Genomic DNA, 6,403 nt, shown 5'->3' with positions numbered 1-6,403 from the left:
TCCATGGTGCTGTATCGTTTCTGCATGTCTTGTGAGAGGAGGCACTGACAGCCCTTGTCCCAGGATGTGTGAATAACAGCCCTGGAAGATGAAGATGGTGTCTACTTCTGCAGCAGAGGACAGATTCACTCACTGCCTGGCATAGTAAAGACAATGCCCTCTTCTGAGTCAGCAGTATTCCAGATTTACACCACGTCGCACAGACCTACAGCCTCCTCATCCGCCTTGCTAAGCCATGGTGTGGCGTCTCTTGGTCACTTTGCATAGCCACTGTGGGGCTTGGGGAGCATCCTAGTTTGTTTTTCTGATGCTGTGACAAGCACCGTGGTCAAAAGAAACTTAGATGGGGAGGTTTACTTAGCTTGCATTTCCAGATCATGGTCCGTTACTGAGGAAGTCAAGGCAGGTGCTCAATTAGGAACTGAGTCAAACCATGGAGGAATGCTGCTGACTGACTTGTCCCTTGGTTCATGCTCAGCTGACTTTCTTACTCCGCCCAGGGCCCTCCCACATCAATCAAGGAAATAACCTACAGGAACTCCCAGGCCAGCCTAATCAAGGCAATTCTTCATTGAGGTTCCCATTTCCCAAATGACTCTAGGTTGTATCAAGTTGATGATAAAAACTCACCAGGACATGGGGCAAAGGAAACCAAGGTAAACACAATGCCCACATCCCTTGGCCCCGACCCAGGGTTCCTGCGTCTTCTGTGAATAACCACAACATGGGGCTATTAATATTGTATGCTTTCTGTGTAGATTTGATGTGACTAAGGTATCTCCATCCCCTCCTTTTTCTGTCCCTGCTCTCCACCTCTCTCTGTCTACGGGAAGCCTCTCTGATCTGGGGCTGAAGCTGCAGAGTAGAGCTGGTTCGTACAGCTCCCGTTTCCTCCTAAGTATTCCCACTGTGCTGTAGCAGATTCCCAAACATTCCGGACTTCGGAAGTTGGAAGTGGAAATCTGGACACAGTTTTTCCTTTCTCTGCTTTAGGCTCCCATGTCCATCTCCTGAGGAAGGCAGGATCCCAGGGAGGAAGGAGTACGGGAAGGTAAAGGAATGTACAATAACTAGTATGAGAACCAGGAGTGTGGGAACCAGCTAGTTTCCTGGGACATCCCACCTGAAAACAAAAGAGGAAGCTTGTTGCAGTTGGCAAGGGTGTTCTAGGTATCTGTGCTGCACTCATCCTCATAGGGTTGCATGTAATTCGTGTGCATGGGTTGGTGCATATGGACTTGCCATCTGTCGAGGCAACAGACATGTCTCTCGTGATTTCTTTGTGCACAACAGCTTTCATTTGTTTTTCTTGTTTTGTGAAAGAACCCTTAATAAGAGATGCACCCTTCTAATTTTGAAGGATCCAGTATTATATTGTAACCATGGACACCATGCTTGGCAGAGGATCAATCAACTCTGAAAGTTGTTAAAGATGCAATGTGTCCCTCAGTGTCAAATGTTCAGCCCAGACTTAATTCTTCATGTAAAAATAAGCAAACACACTCATCTCGCTAGTAGGCAAATTTGAATTCATTTCAGTGAAGGGCAATCGTATGTGTGCCAAGTAAGTGTTTAAAAGTAATTTTTCTAAGCCAGGCATTGGTGGTGCACACCTTTGATCCCAGCACTTGGGAGGCAGAGGCAGGCAGATCTCTGTGAGTTTGAGGGTAGCCTGGTCTACAGAGCTAGTTCCAGGACAACTTCCAAAACAATACAGAGAAACCCTGTCTCAAAAAACAAGAGAGAGAGAGAGAGAGAGAGAAAGAGAGAGAGAGATTTTTCTATGCTATGTCATCAGTAAATGTAATATAAATTGCTATTATATATTTATAATATATATAGCTATTATATATAGTTATATAAATAACTATTTTATACCTTTTAAACTTCTATTTCATTAATTAATTCTATTTTTGTTTGTTTTGCCTGCCTATATATTTGTTCACCACATTCATGGCTGGTGCCCTGAAGGAGATGTTGGATCCCTAGGACTGGTGTTACAGATGACCGTGAGCCGAATATGGATGCTGGGAATCAAACATTCGTCCTCTGGCAAGAGCAGCAAGCACTCTCAACTACTGAGCCAACGCTCCAGCCCTATACCTACTTTTTTAAACTTCTTTTTAAAAATAATTTATTTATTGTATGTACATTGGTGGTTTTGCCTGCATGCATGTCTGTGTGAGGGTGTTGGACCCCTGGAACTGGAGCTACAGGCAGTTGTGTGCTGCCATGTGGGTGCTGGGAATTGAACCCGGATCCTCTGGAAGAGCAGTCAATGCTCTTAACCGCTGAGTCAACACTCCAGCCCTATATCTACGTTTTTATATCTATTTTATATCCCTCTCTAAGGCTGGGGTCATATAAAAATTTCTTCAGCAAAAAGAGGTGGCAAATAGAGAGAGGTTAGGTCCCGCCCTGCCTTCAAGAATGCTGTCCTTGAGACACACCATCTCCAAAGGGCATTTTCTTACTGTATTGAAGTCATAACAAAGCTGATGGAATGCTTAGCATCCTTGCCACAGCCAACTCAATTCTCTCACAAGCGAAGAGACAAACGCAATGTGTAGGCACTTGTAAACGTGGGTTCAATATCAAGAAAAAAATCCAGAGCAATTAGTATTGTGTGACATCTCCCTAATAACACCAGTTATGACAAGTAACCCTCACCTTCAAAAGCGCAGCCACAGACAGGGAGGTTTCGTGAGGCCCAGAGTGGCCTCTGGAAAGGGTAATTGGAGCCTATGGCAGTGAAAGTTTTGGCCAGGGTTCATCTGCATATTTGGTTTCCCATTCCAAAATCTGGCTCCAGAAAAAGCTGTCTCAGGAGGTGGCAAGCTCTCAATCAGTAGATGCACAAGAAAGGTTGCACGTGCCACTGGGGAAGCCAGGAGAGGACCTGGGATGGGAGGCTCTGTGGTCCCCACTCAGGCTCTGGGTCCCCCCCCTTACAAAGTCATGGAGAATGATCCTTCGACTTATGCAGGTCCTCTGTCTGCGTACTGCCTTTGTATCATCAAACACATGCCCAGTCTTTCTCTTGGCCACACTTGATGTGGCCACTTGTCCTGACACCCTCTGCCTGCTGGGTGCGAGTGAAGCTGGTGTTGGCCAAACAGATGTATTTAAGGAAGGCCTTGGAGACACAGCGGGGCAAGCACTGGGGTCCCTCAGAAGTGACCCTGAGGGGTCGTCCATCACTCCGGAGCTTTGGTCTTGCTCAGGCCTGGAGGCCTCAGCACAGATACGGGCGACATGAGAGCTGGCATCCGTGAGGTTGCTGTGGAGGTCTCAGTATCATGAGCAGGACACGGCCTCTGGACATCCCCCCAAGGCTCCAAGGCTCTGAAATGCAGATAGGAAATTCATCTTCTCCAAAAGCTAGTGCCTGTGGCCTCAGGGCACATGCTCCTTTCCCCCCACAACCAACACTTGCTTTATGGATGCACCTGAGATGGAGGGAAGAGCCGGGTCTTTGTTCTAGAAGTTTCTCTTCTTTGCAGTGGCTTTTGTATCAGGTTGAGCTAGTTTATGCCCTGTCTCCACTGCACATCCCAAGGGATGCTGGGCACAGCTCTTGCCCTCTGGGTGTCTGCTTCCTCATCTGTGGATAGATTTGAACTTTGAATATTAATATCTCTGAACCTCATCAGCCTTGGCTGTAAATAGGAAATCAACACCATAATGTATACCAGTCAACCTCCTTGAACCTGAAGGAATTGTAAGGAATATGGTTCCCACTGGGGATCTGGGGGGGATGGGGGTGGGGCGTGGAGGGGAGCTCTCTAGAGCTAGATGCTGGATATATCTGATCCATGCTGGAAGGAAAAACCCACTCCCCAAGACCGGCTGTAACTGCTTTCTGCCTTTGTTTTGACTAATGCCTGATGTAGCCTGGTTCTGCAGTGATGCAGATGTGGATGTTGTTGCTAGGCAACTGAGCTACAGCACTAATCCTAGGAGGCCTTGGTTTCACTTCCTTCTCATTCTGAAGCTGCTGACAGTGGTGACTTGGAAATAGCTGTAAAACTGAGAAGGGGGTGATGTCCGCACCAGGATATGCTGGATGAGGGGATGCGTGTGTGTGGTGGGACATTTTTTACAACAGTCCCAAGATGCATGCACGCTCTGCATGACAGCTGTTTTACCAATGACAACCCCAGGCTGTAGAGAGAAAAGAGGCTTATACAAGAGTGCCTAGGTGGTAGGTGGTGTTGAGGGTGAAATCTACATGCATCTGATTTCAGAGAAGAGGGGAAGCTGGCCTTTGATTTCCTCCCTGCCTCATTCACTGTCCGCTGCAACACATTAAACGTAAATCAGACCACATGTTCCTACCACACCCCATCCCAGACATTTGTGTGGGCGGGCTAGTCAGCCCCGTGTGTGACTCGGTGCTGAAGGACTGCAAAGGGCTGCACACGCTTTCCTTGTTCACACTGCTTCTCCCTCTTTCTGCATCTGCTTCCTTCTCTAAGTGCCCTGCTATTGCTGGCCTCGTGCCAGGAGAAACCTCCCTCCATGATCTAGAAGTCACACTCCCCTTCAGGCTTCAGTCCTCTGCAGACCTCCCAGTCTTCGAATTTCTTCCTGCCCGTTCACATAACTAACCCTCTGTGCCAGACCCCGGGATTCAACACTGGTTCTCCAAATTACACTGTCCCAGTCCTGGAAAACGGGGAAAGCCCAATAGCTGCATCCTGAGTGAATGTCTGGGAAGTGGGCATCTAGTGTATGAAAGCCTCCTGGGGGCTTTGATCTGACACTTGGAGGAAGTACTGCGTTGACATTTGACCTACCTCTGTTGTGGGCCTGGCAGTGTGCTGGAAACTGGAACAAGGAAGTAGTCCATTTTGTAGGTGAGAAGCTTATCCAAGGCAGCCCAACTTGTGAGATACAAGCCCAGGTTTCCTGGCTCTTCTGCTTTGCTATGAGGCCCCAGGTCTCTTTGAAATGAAACTGCACAGAAATAAAAGCCCTGGCACTTGTGCGTGCCCACACTCCTCATGAATGCAAGGTCAGAAGGAGACCAGGCAGGGAGCAAGGGGTATGGAGGACGGTCAGTGAGATTCAGGGAAGTGGGGTGTGTGTCATGCCCAGGCTTGAGGCTCTGCAGACACTTCTGCCTTTGTCCCTGTAACTCACCAACCTAGTGGCCCCATCCCAGGAGCTCGGTGGGACCCCTGTGACTGCAAAGCGTCCCTGGGTAGAGGAGCTTTTCCCAGAAAGTGTCTCCTGGAGAAATGTGTCCCAGAAGGCAGGTGGGTGGGTAGCAGTGGGAGGGGAAACTCTACACATGACAGCAGCGGAGGAAAGGGTGAGGTCTCTGTCAGAGACTTCTGGAATCTCAAGCAGTATTTACAAGAGACTTACTGTCCTTATTCCAGAGGATCTTGGGTCTTATTTGCTCATTCACAGTCCTGTCTCATTTAATAAGGAGGCCCCTCACTAGGCAACTTCATCACCGCACAAACATCGTAAAGTGTGATTACACAATCCTAGATGGTACAACCTTTGGCACGTCTAGGTGGCATATATGCACACTCACGTATAAGTACATACACATGCGTGGCATAGCCTATTGATCTTAGGTCCTCAATGCGTAAAACAACATGAGGGTATTATGAGCACAAGAGAAGACAACACTGTAAAGCCAGGAGCGTGAGCCCGCTGTTGGCACCACACAGCATTCTACTTTCCTGTGGGCCTTTTCCTATTAGTAACAGGAACTCCACAGCAGTGGTGTTCAAACCTTGGCCTCTCTGTGCCAAAAACAAACTGAATGAAGAATTGTTTGGGGCCACACACTAAAACACAAACACTAATGGAAGCTGATGAGCAAGATCAAGGTCTGAGTATAGTTTTTGTGATATCCAACAGCACAGATGAGCCAGTAAACCCATCCTCACATAGTAATCTTAACTCTGCACCTCATTCAGAGAATTTAAAAGCGTGAAGTAAGCACCAAGTGTATGCTCACTAACAAAGAAAATGAACGTGAGGTTTGAAGAGGCAGCTCAGCAGTTAAGATCTCCGGCTGCTCTTGCAGAAGATCAGGGTTTGATTCCCAGCACTCACATGGTAGCTCTCTACCCTCTGTAGCTCCAGTTCCAGGGGATCCAATGCCCTCTTCTGGCCTCCATGGACTCTACACGCATGTGGTGCACAGATACACATGGGGGCAAAACACCATACATATAAAATAAAAACACATTTAAATTTTTTAAATGGACTTAAGTAACATAATGGCATTTCTTGACATTTTATATAAGTCAAAGAAAAGAGAATGTAAGACCAGTGAAAGAGCCTGGCATAGTGACACACACCTTTAATTCTAGCACTTAGAAGGCAGAGAGGCAGGAGGATCTCTGTGAGTTTGAGGCCATCCAGTCTACGTAACCAA

The 6,403-nt window shown here is 47.5% G+C and overlaps 1 long non-coding RNA gene across 1 annotated transcript; it reads right to left on the bottom strand.

Annotated features, from left to right (window-relative positions):
• Positions 1 to 2,454: 2,454 nt before the first annotated feature.
• Positions 2,455 to 6,029, bottom strand: LOC121141279. The gene is made up of 3 exons (XR_005878143.1): positions 4,800 to 6,029; positions 3,450 to 3,604; positions 2,455 to 3,345 (listed from the first exon to the last, which is right to left on the bottom strand). It is a non-coding gene; the product is annotated as an uncharacterized LOC121141279 (long non-coding RNA).
• Positions 6,030 to 6,403: the final 374 nt, after the last annotated feature.

Source organism: Mesocricetus auratus, unplaced genomic scaffold (genome assembly GCF_017639785.1).
Source record: "Mesocricetus auratus isolate SY011 unplaced genomic scaffold, BCM_Maur_2.0 Super-Scaffold_100007, whole genome shotgun sequence".
In the NCBI taxonomy this organism is placed as follows: domain Eukaryota; kingdom Metazoa; phylum Chordata; class Mammalia; order Rodentia; family Cricetidae; genus Mesocricetus; species Mesocricetus auratus.
This window is presented reverse-complemented; position numbering and strand designations above follow the sequence as displayed.